Source organism: Chelonia mydas, chromosome 6 (assembly GCF_015237465.2).
Source record: "Chelonia mydas isolate rCheMyd1 chromosome 6, rCheMyd1.pri.v2, whole genome shotgun sequence".
NCBI lineage: Eukaryota > Metazoa > Chordata > Testudines > Cheloniidae > Chelonia > Chelonia mydas.
Window position 1 is genome coordinate 10,265,104 of NC_051246.2, and position 11,138 is coordinate 10,276,241.

At 54.0% G+C, this 11,138-nt stretch overlaps 1 pseudogene; it reads left to right on the plus strand.

Moving 5' to 3' along the window:
- Positions 1 to 11,138, plus strand: part of LOC122461339 — a 33,738-nt pseudogene that overhangs the window by 7,395 nt on the left and 15,205 nt on the right.

The following is an 11,138-nucleotide window of genomic DNA, read 5'->3' on the forward strand; positions in this document are numbered from 1 at the left end:
GGAGTAAGGGTAGCAGTGCCGCAGCCCCCCACCAATAACCTTTTGATCCCCCACTCCCACAGCTCCTTTTGCGTGAGGACCCCTACAATTACAACACTGTGAAATTTCAGATTTAAAGAACTGAAATCATGAAATTTATGATTTTTAAAATCCTGTGACCATGAAATTGACCAGAATGGACTCTGAATTTGGTAGCGCTCTACTAATGAAATTTATATTTAAATGGGAGTGTCTGGCACTATGCAATGAATGTGGGGAATGATTTGCATAAAATAGCCCTTGAGGGCTAGACAGCCGGGAGCAGGTGGTGAGGAGCTGGGAGTCAGGAGGCCTGGGTTCTATCCCTGGTTTGGGAGAGGAGTGGGATTTGGTGGGTTCGAGTAGCTGGCTAGAATTCAGTCCCATAACCAGAAAGCCCCAGGCACTGGCCTGGTCTCCATCGGGGAAGCTCTAACTGGAGACTGTTTAACCCCTGCAGTGCTGGCACCGAGCCATGGATTCAGCGTGGACGTGGAGGGACCCATCACCTTCCAGGAGGCAGCTGAGGGGTTTGGGCAGAGCGTGGTGCAGTTCGGGAATGCCAGTGCTGGGGGGTAAGGGCTGGACATGGGACCCCATGTGACTTGTGCCCAACACTGAGGGGCATGTCCGGCTGGGCTGCCTCCCCTGGGCCTCAGTCCCCTGGGTGTGTGGGGCATCCCCTGACCCCCCATACCTTTTCCCCGCAGGCTGATTGTTGGGGGCCTACTGCAGACAGGAAACGTGAATGAAACCAGCAAAGTCTACAAGTGCAACCCTGGATCCAGACGCTGCCAGGAGATCCCCATCCAGAGTAGGGGCACCCTGTGTTGTGGGGTGCAGAAATACGATTGCGGTGGGAGTCAGGACTCTTGGGTTCTGTCACCAGCTCTGAGAGGGAAGGGGGGTCTAGTGGGTTAAAGCGGGGGGAAAGGGAGGCTGGGAGCTAGGACTCCTGGGTTCTATACCCAAATGTGGGGGGGTCTAGTGGTTAGCGCTGAGAGTCAGGAATTCTCGGTTCTTTCCTCCATTCTGGGACAGGAATGGAGTTTATTTGCTGAGCCTGGTGTGCATCTCTCCCCTGTCAGGGTCCCTGGATGCCATGAACATGTCCCTTGGTTTGTCTCTGGCTTCCCGAGGCTCCCAGTTCCTGGTAGGTACCACACCCAGGGGAAACGGATGGTGGGATTGGGGTCCGACATTTTCTCCCTCATCATTCCAGGGGACAGGTCCGTCCCGCCCCGAAACCCCACTACTCATGGATGGTAGCAACTGGGCGGTGTCAGCGTGACTGGAGCAACGGTGCAGAGGTGACAATTGGGTGACATCCCCATGACTACATGATAACTGTGTGAGGGCTGTTGGTAATTCCTGTAACTGGAGGGGTGGTACAATGATGCAGTGGGGAATAGTGGTAGCCAGGTATCCTCCCTTTGGCTACAGTGATCGTGAGGTGATGTTATGAGGGATGGAGGCAACTGGCTGATGTTGCCATGGTGACAGTGACTGTGTGCTGAGGTAGCAGGAAGCCTTGTAACTGGGTTGCTGTCATGGCGACAGTAACTGTACATGGACATAGCAGGGAGCATGGCAAGTGGTTGACATTGCCATGGCAACAGTGACTGGACACTGCTATAGCAGGGAGTGTGGTAAGCACATGGTGCCCCCGTGTGTCTCTCCTGTCTCCTCTCAGAGTTAGGTCCCGACATCCTGTCTGCCCCAAGGGGGTCCCTGCCCTGGCAGGGCCTTTCCCTGCATATCCATGGGGCGGGAGGGAAGGGATCAGGCCCCAGGCTCTCTTCCCCACCCTCACTGCTCTGTTGAGAGGGGCACCTACTGACCCCCTGCCTTTTCGTGCCCCGTGCTGCACCGGGCCTGTGGGGAGAACATGTACGTCAGTCACTGCTGCTTCCCTCTGCAGCACAGCTTCTGGCAACTCCAGCGCATCCTGGACACCCAGCCAGGTAAGGGGTGACACGGGGGTGTGTATGGGGGGGACTTACACCCTGGGTTCCCAGGTGGGTACAAGGGCCGTGGGGAAGTGGAGGGGAGATGGGTCTAGAGGGGCCCAGGGTCTGATGTGGGTTGGGATACCAGGCTAGGTGGGCCCATTGGTTTGATTCAGGATGTCAGTAGGAGCTGGGAGTCAGGACTCCTGGGTTCTGTCCCAGCTCTGGGAGGGGGAGGGGTGTATTTTTTTCATCCCAGTGCATGTCATGGTCTACTCTCAGGACCCCTCCATGGCAGGGACGGGATGGTATTGCGACAGAGGGGCCGAGGGGTCTGATCGGGGTGGCCAGCAGGGGGTGGGATATCCGGTTAGATGCGCCCATTGGTCTGGTCTAGCTCTTTCTGTTGGGTTTCCCATGTTTGTGGAGTTGAGTCAGGACGTACTTCATTCCTGTCCCTCTCAGAGTGCCCCAGACGTGTCACAGACATAGCGCTCCTCGTCGACGGCTCGGGCAGCATCGCACCTGTGGACTTTGGAAAAATGAAGACGTTTCTTGTTGAGATCATGAAGCGTTTCCGCAGCAACAACACGCAGGTAATGGGCAGAAGCTGAACCCTGACTACGTGCCCTGCCCCTCGCAGTCAGTGCTGACCCCAATACCCCAGTGCGGCGCTAGGGGGCGCTGTGCTGCAGAGGGAGCAGTAAAGGATTTTGCATCCAAAACCAGGAAAAAATTCCAACAGAACCACTACGTCCCGACTGCCTCAGCCCTTAACTGAGTCTGATGCCTGCTTTTCTTACCCTCCACCCCTGGGGTTGTTTTTCTCTCTTCTCCCCTGCCTCCCCTTGCAGGTCGCCCTCATGCAGTACTCCAATAAATTTGAATTGCACTTCGACTTCATGCAGTACAGGAGAAGTCATGACCCCGATCACCTTGTCTCGAGGATTGAGCAGCTTCAGGGAACGACGTACACGGCCACAGCCATCCGGAAAGTGGTGTAGGTATTGCCTTCCTCCCCGTGCTGACTCCACAGGGAATGGGCTACAAAGACATGCAAGCTAAGGGATAGGGACTCAGGACTCCTCGGTTCTATCCCCAGCTGTGGGAGGGGACTGGGGACTAGTAGGTTAAAGTGGGGTGGGGATGCTGGGAGCCAGGACTTTGGGGTTCGATTGCCATCTCTGAGCCTCTGTTGTGTTGTGACTTTAAGCAAGTCACGTCCCTGCCCTATGCTTCAGTTTCCCCATCAGTAAAATGGGGACATGACGGTGACCTCCTGGTAAAGGACTTTGAGATCTGCAATGCCAAAGCAGTGGACGAGCGTTACGTGTTATTACATATCAATAACCCCTCCATGCATTCCCCACCCCCCTTTTCCAGGCGGGAGCTGTTCACCTCTGGGAGAGGCGCTCGGGATGAGGCCACCAAGGTTCTCATTGTGATCACAGATGGGAATAAATACGGAGACCCGCTTTCTTATTCAGATGCCATCCCCGAGGCTGAGAGAGCTGGGATCGTCCGCTATGCCATCGGGGTGAGCCGTGGCTGTGCGGAGAACTAGTAGGGATCTGAGCCCATGTCCAGGTTCCCACCAGATAAGGGAGAAGAACTGACCCTGGGTTGTAACTGGGTCAACGTGTGACGTTATAGGAGAGCTGGAGCTCCTCTGTTGTTCAGGTTGAGCAGAGCTTTCTAGTTAAAGGTTGGGTTTTCTGACTGCCCTACGATACACGTGCTGACTCAGAATGTCATAAAATTTGGTTTGCCTCATGGGGATGCAGGTTAAGATTAGTGGTCTAAATTTGGGATCATTTGAACAAGGGGTTTCTGAGATATAGCCCCCCCCCTTAAACAGCAAAGTCACCCGGTTCTTATAAAGTCTATTTTGCACCCGCCTGGGGCTCAAACAACAGCTCTGATCCTCCCCAAACGGATCTCAGTCACTTGACATTTCTCTCTGTTAAACTGCTGAGCCAAAGAGATTGAAATGGGCATCAGCAGCAAGGCGAAGGGCAAGTTTACACGATACACTTAAGTCGAATTAAGTTACCTCGTCACACAGCCACCGCAGTAATTAAATCGGTTTTTCGTGTCCACATTACTCTCCTGTCGGCGGTGCGCATCTTCACCGGGGACTTTGTACTGATTTAACTGTCAGTGCGGGGCATTATGGGGCTGAAGCCCCACCGCCTGGGGCCAACAGCTGGAGCCTCAGGCTATGTAAGCCACACAGTGCCTATATGGACACTGCATCAACCTAACTACATTGACCTAAAACAACGCCTCTTATGGAAGTAGAGTTATGAAGTTGGTGTAGCGGGTGAGTTTCATGGGTGGGAGCTACATTTTAGTGTAGCCACTTACAGAGTTAGGTCGACGTAAGTCCTACATCAACAAACTCGGGTTTAGAGTCATAGATTCCCAGGCCAGAAGGGACTTTTGCAATGATCTAGTCTGAGCTGCTGTGTAGCACAGGCCAGAGAACTGACCCCAATAATCCCTGTTGGAACCAGAGCAAATCTTTTAGAAAACCAGCCAGTCTTGAGATAAAAATTGCTAGGGATGGAGAATCCACCACGGCCTGTGGTGAGCTGCTCCAATGGTTAATTCCCCTCATGGTTAAACCTGACACCTTCTTTCCAAAAGGAATGGGTGTAAATTCCACTTCCAGCCATTGGATCTTGTTCAACCTTTGTCTGCTGTTTACGTCGGGCCCAGCGACGGGGAGGTGTCTGACTCCACTGCTGAACCGACTGCACACAACCCACCCGGACTAGTGTGGTGGTCCCGGCCCTTCACCCCTTGCCCCGAGGCGTCCCCCGGAGACATTGCCCGCACTCACCCCTCACTATGCCCTGGAGGTTGAGTCATGCTGGGCCCCAGAGTGCTGACAATCCCCATGGCAAGGAGACCCCTGTGCCCTGCTGCTGGTACAACCAACACAACTCGGTGCTGAAATGAGGCAGGCTCCATAACTCCAGGCTCCAGCGGCCCCCCACTCACTGGAGGAGCACATGGCGCTGGCTGAGCTGTGCCTCTAGAGGGCCCAGCAGAGTTCGGGGCGGGTGGGTGTTGGTCCAGGGCTGCCGGCTGTGACTGATGCCAATGCCCCGGTCTCCCCTGTACCTCCCTCTACTCCGTGAAGGTCGGCGAGGCCTTCTCCAGTGATACTGCCCAACAGGAGCTCCAGGAGATCGCCTCTGAGCCCACCAACGAGCACGTCTTCCGGGTGGACAATTTCGACGCCCTCCAGGGCATCCAGAGCCAGCTGCAGGAGAAGATCTTCACCTGCAAAGGTAACAGAGCTGGGGCAGGGGCCGCAGGAGCCCTGGGGCTTTAGAATGGGTTCTCAAGGTCGAGATGGCCAGCATATTGGGCTGCATTAGTAGGAGCATTGGCAGCAGATCGAGGGAACTAATTATTCCCCTCTATTTGGCACTGGTGAGGCCACATCTGGAGTATTGCGTCCAGTTTTGGGCCCCCCACTACTGAAAGGATGTGGGCAAATTGGAAAGAGTCCAGCGGAGGTCAACAAAAATGGTTAGGGGCACATGACTTATGAGGAGAGGCTGAGGGGACTGGGGTTATTTAGCCTGCAGAAGAGAAGAGTGAGGGGGGATTTGATAGCAGCCTTCAACTACCTGAAGGGGGGTTCCAAAGCGGATGGAGCTTGTCTGTTCTCAGTGGTGGCAGATGACAGAACAAGGACCAATGGTCTCAAGTTGCAGTGCGGGAGGTCTAGGTTGGATATTAGGAAACACTCTTTCACTAGGAGAGAGGTGAAGCACTGGAATGGGTTACCTAGGGAGGTGGTGGAATCTCCATGCTTAGAGGTTTGTAAGGCCCGGCTTGACAAATCCCTGGCTGGGATGATTTCGTTGGGTATTGGTCCTGCTTTGAGCAGGGGGTTGGACTAGATGACCTCCTGAGGTCTCTTCCAACCCTAATCTTCTATGATTCTGTGGGACGGGGAGCTGCTGGGAATCCAGAGCTGGGAGTGGTGAGAGCCTATGAGTAGTACGATGGGATATACCTGTACGGGAGCAGTGGGAAGCTGAGTTTCATCAACATACCCAGAACCTCTGGGGACATGAATGATGCTTCCCTCGGTAAGAACAAACCCAAAGATTTCCCCTTACCTATTTAAACAGCCCCTGCTCCTCACCCCAGAGGTGGCTGCCTCTTCGTTCTGGGAAAGGGATCTCTGTGTAGCACTGTTTATGACACCCTGACACCCCAATATTCACCACTGTCATGTAATTAGGATATTTTTTGTACAAAGTATGTCTTGTGAGGGATTATTCTAAAAGTCTTGGTCTGCTAAACATTCATCTCATTGGATTGTATGTGTTATCGTTCTATGTGAAGTTATGGAATTTGGCTACATATGTGCTACTGAAACGTGTGGCGAGGTTCACAACACCCACAAGCAGCCTTTCAAGTACAACAGTAAGAAGGCCAAAGAGTGTTAATGGCTTATTGAGGAAATGCATATAAGCACATGGATTACCCCAGGAACTGGGTACAGTACAAACCTCTCAGAGACAGCACTACACAATGGGAACTGTTTGTCCCAGGTCAGAGAAAAAGAGCTTTCCAATGAGTGGGAAGAAGATATAAAAAGTGGACAATGATATCATGGGGGACATCACTCTCCCTACAACATTACACCTGGAAATATCTGAGGGGCAAGGACTGAACTGTGGGAAGTGCTGGTCCCAGGCTAGAGGGATTGGCTAGTGGTTAGTGTTGGGAGTCAGGAATTCTCGGTTCTATCCTCCACTCTGGGACAGGAATGGAGTTTATTTGCTCAGCCTGATGTGCATCTCTCCCCTGTCAGGGTCCCCGGATGCCAAGAACATGTCCCTTGGTTTCTCTCTGGCTGCCCAAGGCTCCCAGTTCCTGGTAGGTACCACACCCAGGGGAGATGGGTGCTGGGACTGGGGTCCGACATTTTCTCCCTCATCATTCCAGGGGAAAGCTCCCTCCCCAAACCCCAATACTCATGGATGTTAGTAATTGGGCCGTGTCAGTGTGCCTGGAGGAATGGTGCAGAGGTGACAATTGGGTGACGTCCCCATGACTATATAACTGTGTGAGGGCTGTTGGTAACTCCTGTAACTGGAGGGGTGGTAGAACGATGCAGTGGGGAATGGTGGTAGCCCCAGGTATCCTCACTTTGGCTACAGTGATCACGAGGTGGTGATGTGAGGGATGGAGGCAACTGGCTGATGTTGCCATGGTGACAGTGACTGTGCGCTGAGGTAGCAGGAAATGTTGTAACTGGGTTGCCGCCATGGCGATAGTGACTGTGCATGGACATAGCAGGGAGCACGGCAAGCCATGGCAACAGTGACTGGACACTGCCATAGCAGGGAGTGTGGTAAGCAGATGATGCCCCCGTGTGTCTCTCCTGTCTCCTCTCAGAGTTAAGTGCTGGGACCTGGGGTGCTGAGATCCTGTCTGCCCCATGGGGGTCCCTGCCCTGGCAGGGCCTTTCCCTGCGTATCCATGGAGGGAGGGGGGAAGGGATCAGGCCCCAGGCTCTCTTCCCCACCCTCACTGCTCTGTTGAGAGGGGCACCTACTGACCCCCTGCCTTTTCGTGCCCCGTGCTGCACCGGGCCTGTGGGGAGAACATGTACGTCAGTCACTGCTGCTTCCCTCTGCAGCACAGCTTCTGGCAACTCCAGCGCATCCTGGACACCCAGCCAGGTAAGGGGTGACACGGGGGTGTGTATGGGGGGGACTTACACCCTGGGTTCCCAGGTGGGTACAAGGGCCGTGGGGAAGTGGAGGGGAGATGGGTCTAGAGGGGCCCAGGGTCTGATGTGGGTTGGGATACCAGGCTAGGTGGGCCCATTGGTTTGATTCAGGATGTCAGTAGGAGCTGGGAGTCAGGACTCCTGAGTTCTGTCCCAGCTCTGGGAGGGGGAGGGGTGTATTTTTTTCATCCCAGTGCATGTCATGGTCTACTCTCAGGACCCCTCCATGGCAGGGACGGGATGATATTGCGACAGAGGGGCCAAGGGGTCTGATCGGGGTGGCCAGCAGGGGGTGGGATATCCGGTTAGATGCGCCCATTGGTCTTTCTGTTGGGTTTCCCATGTTTGTGGAGTTGAGTCAGGACGTACTTCATTCCTGTCCCTCTCAGAGTGCCCCAGACATGTCACAGACATAGCGCTCCTCGTCGACGGCTCGGGCAGCATCGCACCTGTGGACTTTGGAAAAATGAAGACGTTTCTCGCTGAGATCATGAAGCGTTTCCGCAGCACCGACACGCAGGTAATGGGCAGAAGCTGAACCCTGACTACGTGCCCTGCCTCTCGCAGTCAGTGCTGACCCCAATGCCCCAGTGCGGCGCTAGGGGGTGCTGTGCTGCAGAGGGAGCAGTAAAGGATTTTGCATCCAAAACCAGGAAAAAATTCCAACAGAACCACTACGTCCCGACTGCCTCAGCCCTTAACTGAGTCTGATGCCTGCTTTTCTTACCCTCCACCCCTGGGGTTGTTTTTCTCTCTTCTCCCCTGCCTCCCCTTGCAGTTCGCCCTCATGCAGTACTCCAGTAAATTTGAATTGCACTTCGACTTCATGGAGTACAGGAGAAGTCATGACCCCGATCACCTTGTCTCGAGGATTGAGCAGCTTCAGGGAACGACGTACACGGCCACAGCCATCCGGAAAGTGGTGTAGGTATTGCCTTCCTCCCCGTGCTGACTCCACAGGGAATGGGCTACAAGGACATGCAAGCTAAGGGATAGGGACTCAGGACTCCTCGGTTCTATCCCCAGCTGTGGGAGGGGACTGGGGACTAGTAGGTTAAAGTGGGGTGGGGATGCTGGGAGCCAGGACTTTGGGGTTCGATTGCCAACTCTGAGCCTCTGTTGTGTTGTGACTTTAAGCAAGTCACGTCCCTGCCCTATGCTTCAGTTTCCCCATCAGTAAAATGGGGACATGACGGTGACCTCCTGGTAAAGGACTTTGAGATCTGCAATGCCAAAGCAGTGGACGAGCGTTACGTGTTATTACATATCAATAACCCTCCCATGCATTCCCCACCCCCCTTTTCCAGGCAGGAGCTGTTCACCTCTGGGAGAGGCGCTCGGGATGAGGCCACCAAGGTTCTCATTGTGATCACAGATGGGCAAAAATACGGAGACCCGCTTTCTTATTCAGATGCCATCCCCAAGGCTGAGAGAGCTGGGATCATCCGCTACGCCATCGGGGTGAGCCGTGGCTGTGCGGAGAACTAGTAGGGATCTGAGCCCATGTCCAGGTTCCCACCAGATAAGGGAGAAGAACTGACCCTGGGTTGTAACTGGGTCAACGTGTGACGTTATAGGAGAGCTGGAGCTCCTCTGTTGTTCAGGTTGAGCAGAGCTTTCTAGTTAAAGGCTGGGTTTTCTGACTGCCCTACGATACACGTGCTGACTCAGATTGTCATAAAATTTGGTTTGCCTCATGGGGATGCAGGTTAAGATTAGTGGTCTAAATTTGGGATCATCTGAACAAGGGATTTCTGAGATATAGCCTCCCCCCTTAAACAGCAAAGTCACCCGGTTCTTATAAAGTCTATTTTGCACCCGCCTGGGGCTCAAACAACAGCTCTGATCCTCCCCAAACTGATCTCAGTCACTTGACATTTCTCTCTGTTAAACTGCTGAGCCAAAGAGATTGAAATGGGCATCAGCAGCAAGGCGAAGGGCAAGTTTACACGATACACTTAAGTCGAATTAAGTTACCTCGTCACACAGCCACCGCAGTAATTAAATCGGTTTTTCGTGTCCACATTACTCTCCTGTCGGCGTTGCGCATCTTCACCGGGGACTTTGTACTGATTTAACTGTCAGTGCGGGGCATTATGGGGCTGAAGCCCCACCGCCTGGGGCCAACAGCTGGAGCCTCAGGCTATGTAAGCCACACAGTGCCTATATGGACACTGCATCAACCTAACTACATTGACCTAAAACAACGCCTCTTATGGAAGTAGAGTTATGAAGTTGGTGTAGCGGGTGAGTTTCATGGGTGGGAGCTACATTTTAGTGTAGCCACTTACAGAGTTAGGTCGACGTAAGTCCTACATCAACAAACTCGGGTTTAGAGTCATAGATTCCCAGGCCAGAAGGGACTTTTGCAATGATCTAGTCTGAGCTGCTGTGTAGCACAGGCCAGAGAACTGACCCCAATAATCCCTGTTGGAACCAGAGCAAATCTTTTAGAAAACCAGCCAGTCTTGAGATAAAAATTGCTAGGGATGGAGAATCCACCATGGCCTGTGGTGAGCTGCTCCAATGGTTAATTCCCCTCATGGTTAAACTTGACACCTTCTTTCCAAAAGGAATGGGTGTAAATTCCACTTCCAGCCATTGGATCTTGTTCAACCTTTGTCTGCTGTTTACGTCGGGCCCAGCGACGGGGAGGTGTCTGACTCCACTGCTGAACCGACTGCATACAACCCACCCGGACTAGTGTGGTGGTCCCAGCCCTTCACCCCTTGCCCCGAGGCGTCCCCCGGAGACATTGCAGCACTCACCCCTCAGTACGCCCTGGAAGTTGAGTCATGCTGGGCCCCAGAGCGCTGACAATCCCCATGGCAAGGAGACCCCTGTGCCCTGCTGCTGGTACAACCGACACAACTCGGTGCTGAAATGAGGCAGGCTCCATAACTCCAGGCTCCAGCGGCCCCCCACTCACTGGAGGAGCACATGGCGCTGGCTGAGCTGTGCCTCTAGAGGGCCCAGCAGAGTTCGGGGCGGGTGGGTGTTGGTCCAGGGCTCCCGGCTGTGACTGATGCCAATGCCCTGGTCTCCCCTGTACCTCCCTCTACTCCGTGAAGGTCGGCGAGGCCTTCTCCAGTGATACTGCCCAACAGGAGCTCCAGGAGATCGCCTCTGAGCCCACCAACGAGCACGTCTTCCGGGTGGACAATTTCGACGCCCTCCAGGGCATCCAGAGCCAGCTGCAGGAGAAGATCTTCACCTGCAAAGGTAACAGAGCTGGGGCAGGGGCCGCAGGAGCCCTGGGGCTTTAGAATGGGTTCTCAAGGTCGAGATGGCCAGCATATTGGGCTGCATTAGTAGGAGCATTGGCAGCAGATCGAGGGAACTAATTATTCCCCTCTATTTGGCACTGGTGAGGCCACATCTGGAGTATTGCGTCCAGTTTTGGG